Below are 17,206 nucleotides of genomic sequence, written 5' to 3'. Positions count from 1 at the left end.
CTTATTTTTAAGTTTTGAGAATTCTTCATATATTCTGGAAACAAGTCCTTTGGCATATATGTGACTTGTAATTATTTCTCCAAGTGTATAGCTTGGCTTTTCATTCTATTAACAGTATCTTTGATAGAGCAAATGTTTTTAATGTTGATGAAATCCAGCTTACACTTATTTTTTTCTTTTTATGGATCATGCATCTTGTGTTAAATTTAAGAATGTTTTCTCTAACTCTAAGTCACAAAGATTTTTTTCTATGCTTCCTTTAAAAAGTTTTATAGTTGTACGTGTAAAATTTATCATCGATTTTTAACATTGGTATGGGCTGTGAGGTTTATGTCAAGGTTCATTATCTTGCTTAGGGATATCCAACTGTTTCATCACCATTTGTTGAAAAGACTATATTTTCTTTACTGAATTGCATTTCCATCTTGGTCAAATGCCCATGGACCATATTTTTGTGCATCTTCTTCTGAACTCTTGTTCTGTACATTGATCTATATGTTTATGCCTTCACCAATGTCACATGTCTGATTACTGTAGATTTTTTTAAAGATTTTTATTTATTCATGAGATACACAGAGAGAGACAGAGACATAGGCAGAGAGAGAAGCAGGTCCCCGAGGGGAGCCTGATGTGGGACTCAATCCCAGGATCCCAGGATCAAGACCTGAACCAGAGGCAGATGCTCATTCACTGAGCTACCCAGGTGTCCCTACTGCAGTTTTATAGTAAGTCTTAAAAAAAGGGAACTTTCAGTCCTCCAACTTTGTTCTTCTTTTTCAAAATGTTTTGGCTAATCCAGTGCCTTTCCCTTTCTATATAAATGTTAGAATCAGTGTTTCTGTATTTACAAAACACACACACACACACACACACACACACACACAACTCCACTGTTATTGCATTAAAATTATAGATCGATTTGAGAATTGACATCTTAACTCTTCTGGAGTCTTCCAATCCACTGAGAATAACCCAAGAGATTTAAAAGAACACAGTATGTCTCTCTTTTATTTGTGTCTTCTTGGATTTCTTTCATCAGCATTTTGTAGATCTAAGCCTACACATGATTTTTAGATTTAAACCTAAATAGTTCATTTTGGGAGGAATCTGTGGAAATTGCTATTATTTTATTTATATCTGTTTCAATTTCTGTATTGTTGGCATATATAAATATGATTGATTTTTGTGTGTTGACTTTATAGACTGCAATCTTGCTAAATTCAGCTGTAGAAACTTTTGTGGAGGTTCCATGTCATTTCCTATACAGATAATTTTCTATGTAGGAAATGTCAACTATAAATAGGGATGTTTTACTTCTTCCTTTCCAATCTGTAGACTTTTATTTATTTTTCTTTCTTGTTTTTCATTGCCTAGAACCTCCAGTATAATAACAAATAGGATTGGTGAGAATAGGATTCTTATTTTTTCCTAGTTTGGAAGGCTAGTATTCACTCTCACCAGTAAGTATGATATTAGCTTTAGGATCCTTGTAGATGCCCTCTATTAGGTTTAAAAAGTTTCCTTCTATTCCTAACTTGCTGATTTTTTTTTAAAAATGTTAAGATTTTATTTATTAATTCATGAGAGACACAGAGAAAGAGACAGAGACATAGGCAGAGAGAGAAGCAGGCCCCATGCAAGGAGCTCAATGTGAGACTCAATCCTGGGACTCCAGGATCACGCCCTGGGCCAAAGGTAGACGCTCAACTGCTGAGCCATTCAGGAATCCCTTATCATGAATAGATGTTGAGTTTCGTAAAGTGTTTTTTTCCTTCATCAACTTACATGATTATGTGGGTTTTTTTCTTTTGGTCTATTAATATGGTGGCTTACATACAGTAATTGCTTTTATTTTATTCTATTAAAAAATTTTGAAATTGTGGTAAAATACTCATAACACAAAATTTACCATTTTAGCCATTTTTAAGTGTGTAGCTCAGTGTCAAAAGTACACTGTTGTGCAACCAATACTACCATTGATCTCAAAAGTTTTTTTCATGCTTGCAGTGCATTTATTTTGTACTCCTACTTTATCAACCTTTCCCTCTCCCTGAGATCTCTGATATCATTTCTCTTCCATTGGATAGTTTCCTTTAGCATTTCTTTTAGAGCAGGTCTGCTTGTGATGCAGTCTTTTAGTTTTTCTACATTGAGAAATGCTACTTCACTTTCCTTCTTGACAATAAAATAGTCACTGGATAGAATATTTTCACTGGTTATTAATTTGGAGTTGACTTTTTTTTTTCCAACCCTTTAAAATGTTATATCACTTTTTTCTGGCCTACCTAGTTTCTGATGAGAAATCTACCACCATTTGTATCCTTGCCCCTCTATGTGAGGGACATACTCATATACCAGTTTCTTCTGACTGATTTCAGGATTATTTTCTTTCAGCCACTTGATTATGCTGGGTTTAGAGATGGACTTCTTTGAATTTATTCTGTTTGGAATTTACTGAGTTTTTTGGATTCAAAAAATGTCTTTTTGCAGCCATTATTCCTTCAAATAATTTTTCTACTCCCTGCTCTTTCTTCTCCTTTTCAGAGAGTCTGATGATACAACATTCATGTTAGAGCTTTTGGTATTTCCCACAGTTCCCTGAAGCTCTGTTCATTTTTTAAAAATCTTTTTCTTCTGTGCTGTTAATATTTCATGATTTGCATTGATCTATTTTTCCTCTGTCATTTCTGTTTAACTATTGAGCCCATCCAGTGAATTTTTCAGTTTGGACATTTTATTTTTCACTTTTTAAAATATCCATTTGATTCTCCTTAGTATCTTCTATTTCTTTTCTGAGATAATCTGCCTTTCTATTTGTTTCAAGAGCATTTACCCTTCTTTCTTACAGATAATCTGTATTATCTCAGAGTTGACACCTGTTCATTGTGTTTTCCTGGAGAGTTAAGATTTCGCTGGGTTTTCTCTCTCTCTGCCCCCCTCTCCTAAATAGCTCTGGATTGAGTCCTAGACATTTAGAATGTTATGTTATGAGATTTGGAATCTTGTTTAAATCCTGAGGGAAATGACTTTTTTGTTTTGGCAGGCAACTGTCCAGGTTCCGTTCAAGCCACAAGTTCTGACTTGCCTTCTATGGGCTATGTTTCCAGAGTCAGTTCAATTTCAGAGTGTTTTCAGTGTTATTCAGTCCCAAACATGTACCACCCAGTGGCCAGTCTGGTACTTGGGATGTGGCCTAACTTGTCACCTGGTCTTCTAATCCTAGGGTATACTCAGGTCCATATATGTGCATATCAGAGGTAGGCCCAGTATTCATTCACAATGCTTTCTCTCTGCCATTTCACCAATATGCTTCAACTCACTGGGACTTCCAGTCAGAAATTGAATCTTTATTTCTTCTACTCTGCAGGGCACTTCTTGTGACTAGGGTCAAGCAGAAAAAGGAGAGAGAGAAACAAAACAAAACAAAACAAAACAAAACAAAACAAAAAAACACTGTTACTCTTTTATTGTCTGGGGTTTGAATGGGAGAAAATGGGGCCAAAACTTGGAGTCTTCTCCACTCTCTCTGTTTCATATAATCTCCTTTTCCCTGTCTCTTGAAATAGCAATTTAGACCTTCTCTTAGTTCTCGTCCTGACAGCAGCCAGGGTGCCTTTCAGATTTTGGGCTGCATTCAAGGTCAGGCTCTGTAAAACTGCAGGAAGAAACTGGTAAATTTATCAGTTTAGGGTAAATTTCAGATTCAGGTCTTATTCCTCAATCTGCATGCTACTGTTTATTTTTTAAAGGTTTCACACAGCTGCCTCATTCAATCAGTCCAGGACTTACAATAGCATTCAGTAAAAGAGATGGGGTGCAGTGTGCTTATTCCATCTTTCTTAGACCAGAACTTTAAGTCTACACACTTAAAGCTATATTCATTTTTTTAAGTTTTTTTTTATTTATTTATGATAGTCACAGAGAGAGAGAGAGGCAGAGACACAGGCAGAGGGAGAAGCAGGCTCCATGCACCGAGAGCCCGATGTGGGACTCGATCCTGGGTCTCCAGGATCACGCCCTGGGCCAAAGGCAGGTGCTAACCCGCTGCGCCACCCAGGGATCCCTTAAAGCTATATTCAAATGTGCATTATTTTTCATTTCATCTGGAGTGATTTTATAGCCTAATTGTTGATTTCATAGGCTGTCCTTCATTTACTTATAGGCTGTGAATGAAAATGGTCTTGATGTCAATTCTTCCACTTACTGCTGCATGACCTTAAGTAAATTACTTATTTAAACTCTCTGTATCAGTAAACTTATCTATATGATATGGATACAGGCCAGAAAGAGAGGGAGAAAAAAGGGGAGGAGGAAGAGGGGGAAGAGAGGAGCAAGGGGTAATTAGTTAAAAGGCTATTGCAGTCCTGGAAAAAAATAATGGTGGTTTGAACTAGGGTATTAGTGGTGGTAACATGGAGAGCCTCTTTGGCTTTCCTCCATCCTATATTCATAGTCTATTCATCCTAATGTTCAAGATGAATAAGAGGATGTGGTCCAAAAGAAAAAAAGAAGAAAAAAAAAAAAACCCTACTGTTTCAGTTCTTTTTTTCTGCTGCTTCAAAAACAACCTTGATTTATGTTAAATTTTAGTATGAGGAACTGGGTTTGTTTGCTCTAGAGAAAGCTCAAGGGTGGGGCAGAAGGGTCTTGAAGATAGGATAGTTGTCTTCAAAAGGCTAAAGAACATTGTCTATGAGAAGAATCACTAAATGTATGCTAAGCAAGCGAGCAGGCACAAATAGAACTACAGGAAAGACATTATAGGAGTCAGTTTAGCTTAATACCTGGATGAACTTTATAATTATTAAAGCTGTCTAAAATGAAATGGGCAGATTTGGGCACAGGAGAATATTGGTTGTGGGAGGCGTCCAATCAGAGGATGTTTCATGTTCCTTTTGGGTTTGAGAATTGTCATCAGCTCTCCATTTAATAGGTATACATCATGATCATGTTTTGGTGGTATGAGGAACAGAGACATGAGGCTTGTGAAAGATGATAATGCTTTTGGCAATAGATATATTTTGTTATTTTACCCCCTTACGCTGGCTTTGTCTTCTTCACTTTGTGTGTTCAAACAGAGGAAGCAGCTTAAGTCAGTGACAGCCATTTTGCATAAGAATTGATTCTACTCTGTCTTTCCACCTTGTTTCTTAAAGCATAATTTGTTAAGTGCTTAGGATAGTACCAGGCCCAATGTTAAGTATTCTAAATAAATTATCTCATTATATATTCACAATATTTTGAGAAACCTATTACCATCATCATTGTTGTGCACATGAAAAAACAAGGCTTAGAGATATCATAGTTTACTTGAGTTTACATGACTATATATGCAGAATAATGGTCCCCCAAAGATGTCCATGTCCCAGCTCCTGGAAACTGAATACGTTACCTTACATAGCAAGGGGACCTTGCAGATGTAATGAAGTTAAAGATCTTGAGATGGGAAGAACATCCTGGATTATCCAAATGGACCTAGTATAAGTCACATGGGTCCTTAAAATAGGAAGGTCAGAATCAGAGAAAATGTAACTACAGAAGCAGAATCAGAGAGAGATTTAAAGACACTATTTTGCTGGCTTTGAAGATAAAGGAAGACACCATGACCCAAATAATAATACAGGTGGTCTCCAGAAATTGGAAAACGCAAGAAAATAGATACTTCCTTAGAATGTTCAGAAGGAACCAGAGCTGCCAACACCTTAATTTCACCCCAGTTAGACCCATTTTGTAGCCACTTAGTTTGAACTAAGTGGAAGACGTGAGCTTTAGAGCATATGCATCATAGAGCATTTGCTTTAATGCTGACCTTGGTTTTAGTGTCCTGTACACACAGACACATCTAAACCGCACAGATTGCCCACATATTACAGATGACTTCTTTCTGGGAATTTCATAATCATGGAGGCTGTGAGCAGGAGGGGGAATGCACTGTTAACAGTTCTATGTCATTCATGGCTTGGATTCAGAATTAGAATTTTAATGGGACCATCAAAGTCCTTTTATCTCATCTCTGCTTCTGAGGCTTGACCTTCCTCCACAGTGTTCTTGTCAATGGTTGTCCAGCCCTGCTTCCACACCTCCAGTGACTGGAATTGCACATCTCTTTTGGAAAGCCATGCTATCTTAAAGCAACTCTGTTAGAAATTTCTATTTCAGATTGATCAAAAAAATCTTTCTTGCAACTGCTATCTGTGGGTTCCAGTCCTATTATTTGTTGGCACATGGAATTAGTTTTTATTGATTTTGCATTGGGTGGAATGTTAAAGTAGATGGCCTCTAAGATTTTATTTATTTATTCATGAGAGAGAGAGAGAGAGAGAAGCAGAGATGCAGGCAGAGAGACAGGCAGGCTCCCAGCAGGGATCCCGACTGGAACTTGATTCCAGGATCCGGAGATCATGACCTAAGCCAAAGGCAGACACTCAACCACTGAGCTACCCAGGTGTCCCAAGTGGATGGCCTCTAAACAGCCTTTTAACTCTTACGATTCAAGCCTGATCCTTATCTAGGACATTAATACCAGTCTTGTAGGTTTTCTGTGAGAATTAGAGCTAATGTTTATAAAATATTCAGCCTGCCAAAGATTTTCATAAAAGATGATGATGATGACATAGTTTCACAAATCTGAGGGTAGCTTTTCTCATCTTTTGTAGTTTTTTAGTCACCAGACTAAATCCTTCTCCCCAAATCCCATACAGTGCCTTCAAATGCTCACATATGTGAAATTGTGTTAAGTACTCCACGCTCCTATCCTTTAAATATGCTCCAATTTGACAATATCCCTCAAATTATGAGTCTAGATCTCACCATTAAATCACTTCATTGTCTTGTGTGTTTTCCTAATACTTAGGGTAAGACTAGCCACAGTGGAGTGAGTAGAAAGAGGATACTGAACAGTCAGATAGGCTTGCATGGATGGTGGTAGAAGGACTCAGGGGGCTTAGGGCTGCCTACAGCAAGAGGAAGGCAGTCGTGATTTGGATCAGGAGTGGGGAGTAAATAAGAATATCCAAATGGTGCAATAGGTACAGAATAAATAAGTGGTAGGGATTCAAAGACAAATTTCACTTTCTTCATAGTCTTGTTTTTGACATACAACTCAGGCATATATGGACATTTCAATTGGACGTGTCAAAAACAAAGTTGTTACAAAATTTACTGGCAACAAAGAAGAGAGTTGAACTTTGCAACTGGAACATCTGTTTTCATTGTCTAAAACCAATTTGAAAGAACTTGGCTCACAACTTGAGCTACCTGTTACATATTGTTCTGATTGGTCTGGCTGCTGCTTCTTTTGATAACCAAGAATTCTTCCTTTTTCTCATTAGAACTCAATATGCACTTGAACACAGTCATTGACTCCAACCATACTCCAATCACACTTGAGACGGTACCTGACCGTCTCAAATATTCTTTAGTTAATCTTCCTATTAGGTATTATTAATCATGAAATACCATCTCCCACCACACTTAGTATGACTACTTGACAACGTTCAGTGAATCAAATCTTTTAGATAAAGTCACAAATTGATTTACTTTAGATTATGAACATATGCAATTATATTCATTGGAAGCACCCAAATTCTGACTAATGAGCTTGCATCAAGAAGTTAATAGTAATGAAATGGACTTGTACCATAGACTCAATATTCTTGATCAGACTTTCCTTTCCTTTGAATCAAGTGAAGAGAAAACTACTTAACCAGCTTTTCAGTCAGCTTGATTCCTCACCCATTATACAGACTACAGTAATAATTTGTGATTAGCAAAATCAGCAGCTATGGTGAAAATTATTTTTAAAAACCCATTATGCTTATAATAATCCACAAATCTAGAAATATCATAAATTACCTCTACAAGAACATTCATAGTGAAATGAAATGAACAGACCAAATGAGTGAAATTGGGTCAATAGGGCTTACCTGTGGTGGGAAAAAGCACCTGAGGCCTCAGAGTGAGACATTTTCAAGTCATTGGCCAAAAAGAATGAACAATTATTTAAATAAGCCTAACAGTTTGCCACATGTGGTGCTTTCACCCTAATCCCTAATTGATTATCTTTAGAGATGGGGTCTTAGGGAGGTAATGAGGTTTAGAAGAGGTCATGAGGGTGGACACACATCATGGAATATAAGGAAAGATCAGAGAAATTGCTTTTCTTTTTTCCCCATGAGTACATAAGGAGGAGTCACTTGAGCACACAGAGAGATGATAGCTGCCTAAAAGCCAAGAAAAGAGGCCTCAGAATGAAACCAACCCTGCTGGCATCTTGATCTTGGACTTCCCAGCTTGCAGAACTGTAAGAAATAAGTTTCTGTCATTTAAGCTACTCAGGCTATGGTATTTTGTTATGGCAGCCCAAGCTAAGACACAAATTAAATTAAATACCTACCCTCTCCCAACACTCCCAACACTTCTCCAACAGGGAAATAAAGATGAGTAGAACACAGTCTCTGCTCCTCAAGAGTGGAGAGGCTTTCGAACAAGTAGTGATGGCCATGTCCTAGCCGCCATAACAGCATTCAAGAGGGGAGCTCACTACTGTCAAGAGAGGCCAGGAAAACCTTCCCCAAAAGGGAGATTATTTAAGTAGGATCCTGAAGGATGGTCAGGAGTTTGCCTGATGTTCAAGGGGTTCTAGTGGGCAAGAACATCATGGACAGAGGAAATGGCCCACGAGAGAGTATGGTAGGGCAGAAGGGAAACATCAAAGACTGTACTTCACTGCTTCTAGGCCACACGATTTTTCCTTTTTTAAGACCTCAGAGGTTGAGATTTAGCTTACAATTGATGATAAGTTACAGTTTACTTGATGGTGTTTTTTTCCCGTCTTTCTTTAGCACAACATAAAATAATGATATGTTTCACCACCAGTGGACCATTAGATTTGGTGAAATAAGGCAGTTCATTTTAGCTGGAGCAAAAGATACAGCACAAAGGAAGAGATCCTAAGAGCAGCAGAGCTCATAACTAGAAGGGTTTTGCCATCTGTCTCCTAAGAACTGGGGCTCCTTTGAGATGTTTCAAGCAGATTTATGTACTAGACTCTTTCTGAGGTAGAGGGACAATCAGAAGGCTAATGACATACACTGTCCTGGCAAGAATTAAGTAGCCTGATCTAAAAAAGCAGCGATGGCTATAGAGAAGAGCTATTTAGAATGACCATGGCCAGCTCACCAGAAGGCACCTGAGGAAGGGATTTAGGATGACTCCCAGGTTTCTGATCTGTAGAGCTTGAGGGATGGAGACAGTCAGTAAGATGAGCAATATGAAGTGAAGAATGTGGCCATGGAGAGAAAGAGGAAGGAGGTTGGTGTTGTGATGCCATGAGAAATAAAGACGGGGGTACAAAGTTGGCATTAGAAACAGGGACCTGAAATCAGAGGAGAATCAGTGCAGAAGCTGGAGCTTTGAGGGCCATGCATATTCTGTAGGAATGTTAACAGCAGCCATGGGCATGGTCAAGCTTATCCAGGAAGAGACTGTCAGATGTATTGAATGAAAGAGAGCTGATGGTGAAATCCGGAGAAGTCCAACATAAGAGAAGCAGATAAAGGAAAAAAATAGTTTACCCAAAGACCTCCCTATGCTCTATTTTGCACAAACAGAAAAATCTACAGACCAAACCAGTTCTGGGACATTGCCTTAGATGTCTCCCAGTTTACTATATATCAGCTTGATTTCACCTGCAGTCTCCTCGCTTGTGAATTACTGGTTTGGTACCATGGCTCCAGAGGAGGACAGGGAAACAAAAAAACTGAAAGGAGCCTTTAAAGGCAATATCGAAGACTCAAGAAGGCAGCAAATTTCAAAGGTCAAAGGCAGTTAAGAGGAAGATGCCAGCACATGTAAGAAAAGTGGCAAGCTTCATGAAGTTGGAATGCCTAAAGAGGAGTTCTTTTAATCTGATTCCTCAGCAGGACTGCAGAAGGTCAAAAGGCATGCCTGTGTACTTGTCTATCCTCTAGCAGCCACAGAGTAAGTGAATTCTGCATCTTAGGTGTCCTTCTCACCATGATTATGCTCATTGTTTTTTTATTTTTTTTTTAAGATTTTATTTATTTATTCATGAGAGACACAGAGAGAGGCAGAGACATAGGTAGAGGGAGAAGCAGGCTCCCTATGGGGAGCCTGATGCAGGACTCAATCCCAGGACCCTGGGGTCATGACCTGAGCCAAAGGCAGATAGATGCTCAGCCACTGAGCCACCCAAGTGTCCTGACTATGCTCATTCTTTTCAGTCTCCAAGGGGGTAAAATCTAATGGGAAGGATAGGACTTCAGAGCCAGTAAGATCTGGGTTCAAATTTGGGCTGTGTTACATATTAACTGTGTGGTCTTGAGGAAATTAGGTGATCACTTCAAGTCTCCATGCTCTCATCAGTAAAATGGGGGAACCTACATCTCCTGGTTGTTGTACAACTAGTTACCTAATATTGAGAGAGTATTACCATTAATACTGAACTCAAATCCAATCGTCTTTAGAGCCAATGTTCCAGTATGAAGAACCTACTCTCTACCACCATTTCCCCACATATCAATCCCACCCTGCTCTAATGGTGTTTTGAGAAAACTGCTGGCTTTTCAAAAATTCTTATTAACTGTGGGGGATGAAACATCCACAACCCTCCATTCTTCCCCTCAAGGGATTTATAAGCAATTAAAAGATAAAGTACAGAACATTAAAAATAATTAACAAAACTATAATTTAACTATGTATTCACAGGCTTGTGAATGTACAGAAAAATTCATGGAAAGACACACATCAAACTGGTAACAATGGGTATTTCCAAGTAAACCATGGATTGGGAGAGTTTATCGTACAGTTTTAATTTTACTGATTTAAGAGTTAAATAGAATGAGAGGGCCAGATAAAAAGATAACTAGTTATAAGTGTAACAGCATAAAGAAAAGAGGGCTTCCTTTGGCCAATGCGAAGGGTACTACTGGCTGGGACAGCAGCAGGAAAGATGGCAGAGAGATAGGACAGCACAGATGAGTTTAATGGACCATGGAGACAGCAGTGTACCCAAAACAGACCATTTGAGTAGACATGGAGTAGGAGATAAGCTGGGGGTACTAAATTGATGCCAAGTAATGGAGGGAGTTGAATGCGAGGCTAAAATATTTGGATTTTTAGTGCCCAAACAAAGCACACACCAACACTGTCATAAAGCCTTCAGTCTGTCTCTCCAACTAATTTATCCTGAATTCCAATCAGATCTTAGACAGTTTCAGCTAAGTCATCAGGGCTAGTTGTAAGCAAGAAAAGCACAGTCTCAACAAGTTGCCATTGTGAATCCATAGGCACTGGGGAGCCATTGAAGGTTCTTGAGCAGTGGAAAAACTGTATTAGGAGTATTTGTCTACAGAAACAAAGTGCTCTAATGGGGGCCATTGTTGTATAATAAATACAGCTTTGTTTAAAGTGTATCTTTCCCTTACACTTGCCATGCCTTGAACGATGGTCTGTTTGTGGTGGTTTTTGGCCTGAGTCATCACCCACTGTTTGGTCTACCATGAGTGTAGCAGGTTTAAGAGTCAAGGTAAAAGCACAGTGAGAGTGAGCTCCAGATTCTGTGTGACCTGGCCCAACTAAGCCTGAACTGTTTAATTTGCATTCAAGAGATGAGACAAGATTCTGTTTTTTAAAGATGATAATAGCTAAGGCAAGCACTTGATGGGATGAGTACCGGGTATTATACTGTATGTTGGCAAGTTGAATTTAAATAAAATATTTTAAAAATAATAAAGATGATAATAGGTAACCAAGTATCATAGACTCGATGTGAATAATCTATAAAAATTCACTTCCATCTCTTTGTGTCTGAAATGTTCTGTGTATAAAATGCTCATGTGGAATACTCCTTTTATTACTTCTATAAATAAACTATATTCCTTTTGACTCAAATACTTTATATTAGTCATAGTTCAAATCTCTGAGTTTTCAGTTTTAAAACTCAATTTTCTTAGGAGTCGGAGAGTTTTTTTTTACATGCAAGCTTGTCAAGCACATTTTTCCCAGGCCTGAATGCAAGCATCAGACAATGTCTGACAGGATCTCAGCTGGGGTTCCCCGCTGGCTGGGACCAGAAACATTTAGTCACCACAAAGATACCAGATACTGTGGTTTGGGTTTCCACGTTAAACAAAGGGTTAAATAGGGGGGGAAACAAACAAAAAGCAAAACTAAAAAGCACAACTTGGACGGGCTCCAAAGGGAAACTTCAATGAGATGTGTTCTGCTAGAGATTGACTCAGTTAAGTGCTTGAGACTTCCCTTGAACTTCCAGGACTTCTCCTCATTTTGTGTTAATTTTTATAGTATTTAGTAGATGCCAGACACTGTTCTAAGCATTTTCTATCTACCCGTCCGTCCATCCATCCATCCATCCATCCATCCATCCATCTGTAGATCTATAAATACCTATATAATCTTACTGGGTAGGTACTATTCTTTTCTACATTTTGAAAATGGAGACACTGGGGCACCGAGGCTTGAGTAACATGCCCGAGTTCACCCAGACTAGTTAGCCTTAAAGTCATTGTTTGAACCCAGGCTGACTCCAAAGTCCGTGGCCTTGGCCACAGTGCCCCAGGACTGTTTAGATTTTATATGATGAGAAGGTGTATGTATGGGGGTCCCCTCATCTTCACCCATAGGTATTTCCTTCCAATACCTGAGATTCTCCTCATTTGTTATGAATGTGGTTCTTTCCAGCTCCTTCGATAATCCCTCGCCCCAGGCCTCACCAGCTCCCTCAGTCTCTCTTCCCAGAAGCTCCTTCCTTGGCACAGATGTTCCAAGGATGTTCCTTCTTAAAAAGCCAAACCATTTAGTTGAACTTGGTCTCTCATCCTCCCCGCTCCCTCACTTTACCACCAATCTTCTTAGAAAGGCCATCAGAATTATTCCTTGTGGATGCCTGAGCACCTTGCACTCAGGTTTCTGTGTCAAAGTTCTCATGTGATCACCTTCTCAGAAGCCACCTAGGCCTCAGAGCCACCAGCATTGATGGCTTTCTCATGGTTTTTTATTAGCCAAATATCTGTGTTGCATTTGACCCTGCAGATCACACCTTCCTTCAAAGTCCCGGCTTCCTCAAGGGCTGTGACAAGGCGCCTCTTGCTCATGTTCCTTTGTCGCCTGCCACCCCTCCCCTGTCCCCTGTGCTAACCCAGCACTCCTGGTCCCCCTGCTCTCCCCTCCTGCTCCCTGCACCTGCTTCCCTGGAGTGCATCCACACCACACACCCACGACTTAAATTATGACGTCCTTCTGCATCACTGTTTCTAGTCCAATCCCCCTTTGCAATCTAAATCTGCATTTCCAGCACTGTCTGGAGGCTTCATGTGTGGCAAAGTAAACTCAGGCAGATCCCCCAGAACTCTCATTTCACGTGGCAGGGTCTCACTAACAGTCCATTAAATACCTCAAGGATCAACACGGGCTTACTTCTGCCTACAAGAACTATAAGTTCTCATTGCTCACAGCCCAGTGAACATTAAAAAAAATGAACAGGGAATATAAAGTGTAAATATGAATCAGATGGAGAAGGAAAGAACAGTTCATATTTTATGTGGAGTATAATGACTCACCAGGACACCCTTTCATGTATTACTGATGTCTTCATTCCTTTCCCTCTTGATGGTTTTGAAAGAGCCACCATACTTTATACCCTATTCTGTAATTTCCACTGTCTCCTTAGATTGTCCCTCAAGGTTCACCAGGATTTCTGCAGATGAAAACTTTGGGGCCCCTTCCTTTCAAACAACACATTTGAAACTGTTTTCTCTTATTTGGTTAATATCAGGGAGGACGGGTCAAAACTTGTACTTCTGCAACAAAACTCGAGTTTAGCAACAAACTTGAAAGGACTGGGATCCGTTAAGAATTGTCTCTTTGCACAACCAAAAGCTGTAGAATAGAGCTGAAAAGAGATCTGTAGGCAAAAGAAACCCATCCAAACCCAGAGCAGATGATCCTCCTTGATCTCCGAGAATGGATGTTGCATGGCCTTCCTTGGTAACTCATCCTGTCAATGAAACATTTACAGACTCTTAGAACTGAAAGCAATAGGCTTAAATTGCCTGCAGAGATATTCAAAAGTGTTTTGGCTGCTTGTCCGAGGGAGCTGCTTCAGAACTATGGAGCCAAGTAGGCTTGCCCTGATTCAACAGAGAAAGGATAGGTTGTCAAGGGCATGTTCTAAGGAAGCTCTAACTTTCCCCCAAGACCAGGGAGGAAACCATCCTGAGGGCAGTGTGAATCCTAACTCCTAGTGTCTAGTGGGTCTGTTAAATATGTGAGTCCTTGAGCAACCACACAGGACAGGAGCCGAGCAAGAAGGACCAAAGGAGTAGCTCAGATTATCCTGTGCTCTATCAGGGGGCACCGACAGGATCGGGACACTGCAGAGATTCATAAGCGACTGGATGGGGCCCCTGGTGGGTAAATGGAGACTCTCTCAAGTGGGCAGGCTCTAATTAACCACTTAATATTTCCCCTCACAGTGTCATTCTTTGTGGCACAAACCCTCAGAAACTTGTCCCCAGGCCTTCCTCCTCAAGGAGAGACCACCAGGCCACGCAGAGCCCTGATTGCATGTCTGCTCCCCAATTTTGCATGTGGCTTTACTGACCCTACAGCTCTTGCCAGAGGATGGAGCCTCTGCCAGGGAAAACAGTAATGGTGTTTGCATAGCACCTTGACCGGGATCTTTATCCCATTTGGTCATCTTCCAATTCCGTTCTTTCGACTACTCACACTTTTGTGTTTAAAAGTGTAAATCAGAAAAAAAAAGTGTAAATCAGGGACATTTAGGTGGCTCAGTGGTTGAGCATCTGCCTTTGGCTCAGGTCATTATCCCAGGGTCCTGGAATCGAGTCCCGCATCAGGCTCCCTGCTAGGAACCTGCTTCTCTCTCTGCCAATGTCTCTGCTTCTCTGTGTCTCGAATGAATGAATGAATGAATGAATGAATGAATGAATGAATAAATAAATCATTCCACTTTTCCCCCTCCTTCTTTCTCTTCATGTATTTAAGTGTTTTTCTCCCACTGAGCTGTAATTTCTTCCCACGCCCCATAGATTGCCACCTTGCCAGCACCTTGCCTATCCATAGTGGGCATTTCACAGACACTTTTTGAATGAATAAGCAAATGTCAACACCCCCTTCTGCTTTCTCAGCCAAGTCAAATCCATCCCTCCTTTTTTATAGGGAGGGCTTAAGTCCTAAATCTCGTAGACACAATAGCGATTTTCCACTTTTTTCCCTCCCTCCCTTTTCTTCTCTTTTTCCAACATGACATTCAGAACACACACTGGAAGACTACAGGCCCTTTCCTCAACTCTGTTCAACTTTAAGGATCACCTCCAGACAGGAGCCTTGTCTAGCCTCTGGGGGCCCAGAAATATCTTTCTTTCCAAGAAGAGGTCAGATCAGTTTGGTGGTCCCAGTTCTCACCCTCCAGAGACCTGGCTTTAGTTCTTAATTCACAGATACATGTCCTTCTTCCTCAGCACATCACAGTCCAGAGTGTGGGGGAAGGACACAAGAAGCCGGCAATCAAAATAGCCAACAATTCGAAGTGGAGCTTCCCATGACCCATGGCACGGAGCTGAAGGGCAGGTGATGGCCACTGCCTGGGGGTCCATCCTCAGGGATCAGCAGCCACAAAGTTGGACTGCCCACCAAGGCTCCTACCAGACCTCAGCAGAGGACCTGAACTCTGACCCCTAGTCTGTCACCAACCAGTGGTGTGACTTTGAATAAAGAATTTAACCTCTCTGAGTCTACTTCTCCCTCTCTGAAATTGGCATAAATGTAATTTTCTTACTACAACATAGATGTTCATGTTTCCTCATCTACATTTAATTTTCTGGGAAACCTAAAATGACACAAAATGAGCACCAATGTGAAAAAAGCACCAGAAGTCTATAGAATGAAAATCAGTTGCCCAAGTTTACACAGCATTTTCCAGAGCCTCATCCAACCTAGAATCCAGTTTCTAACTATTCTACTCCAAAGGCCCCTGACTCCCAGACTGCAGGTAAAAACACCTAGAAACTGAAAGACACTAGGTTTGATGCATTGTTATTATTATAGTTATAATCAATATAAGGACTGTTATGGGTTCTTGCCCTATGGTATTATGGCTGGCTTATATGCTTTTACCTTAGTTTTTTAAAAATAGAAATGACAAAATTTTGTTATTTAAAAAACCACATTTTTATGCTTCCTCTGCTTTATTTTTAATAGACAAAATGATGACAGAAACTTTTAAGTTGTGAAGCATGTTCCCATCCTACATAGATCCACCTGTGTGCAGATACTATGGCTCCAAGAAGACTCATATCAACTCGAAGATAGAAATTATTGGCTACCATCTTCCCCTAATCCCCAAATCCTTCATGGATGTTAGCTCAAGTCCACTGAATGATGGGCAAAGAACAAAGGTAGAATTCTTGGTGAGAGCTCTGCAGGGCAACCCAAAGTGGGGAAATATCTGCCAGCAGTTCTTCTGGGGCTTGCACAATTACTAAAATGAGAAAAAATAAGGTATGGAGAGGGGAACTAAACATCTGGGGAAGATAAGGAGGAAATTAGCAAACCCAAGAATTAAAAAAACAACAAAAAAACCCGAAAAACTATTGTCCAGAAAAGAGCATAGCACTTCAAAACAGATGTTTTGACTTGAAATTTTCCAGAATGGAACAAGTGAGAGGGAAGAAGCAGACCAAAAACCAGAGCACAGTGAGTGAGAACATCCTACAACAGCCACCAGCCCTCAAAGAGTTAACACACATTTGGAGCAGGATCAGGCCCTCATCTTTTACTTCTGAACTCTGATCCCTTCAAAACATGCTTAATTGTCTGACAATAGCTTCATATGCAAGGATTGGCTTGCTTAGTAGCCAACTCCCCCAGTAAGACCCACGTATGGAACACACCAAACCAAAAGCAAATCTCCTTTGACAAGAGAGTGATTCTGGGTGGGGAGGAGGGAAGAGCGTCACCCCCTGGAAGGGCTAAGTTACAAACACAGCTGATGGTCCAAGTTAGACCATCATATGCCACCATCAGCCACCATATGGCTGAAAAGTGGTTGTTTTCTCCTGCTCCTTTCTGTTATCTGAGTTGGGAGACACCTGACCTGGAGTGAATCTTATGAAAGTCACAGTGAAGTGTCCATTGAAGATGA

General features: G+C 40.2%; 1 long non-coding RNA gene across 1 annotated transcript in view; it reads left to right on the top strand.

The window, feature by feature from the left end:
• The window catches only part of LOC125754944 (uncharacterized), an 83,593-nt gene extending 67,843 nt beyond the window's left edge, over positions 1-15,750 (top strand). The window contains exon 4 of the long non-coding RNA XR_007410125.1: positions 15,525-15,750. This is a non-coding gene — a long non-coding RNA (uncharacterized LOC125754944). The remainder of the gene's footprint in view (positions 1-15,524) is intronic.
• Positions 15,751-17,206: the final 1,456 nt, after the last annotated feature.

The sequence above is a fragment of the Canis lupus genome, chromosome 4 (genome assembly GCF_003254725.2).
Source record: "Canis lupus dingo isolate Sandy chromosome 4, ASM325472v2, whole genome shotgun sequence".
NCBI classification, from domain to species: Eukaryota; Metazoa; Chordata; class Mammalia; order Carnivora; family Canidae; genus Canis; species Canis lupus.
The sequence above is the reverse complement of the archived record's forward strand: the minus strand, read 5'-3'. Positions and strand labels throughout refer to the sequence as shown.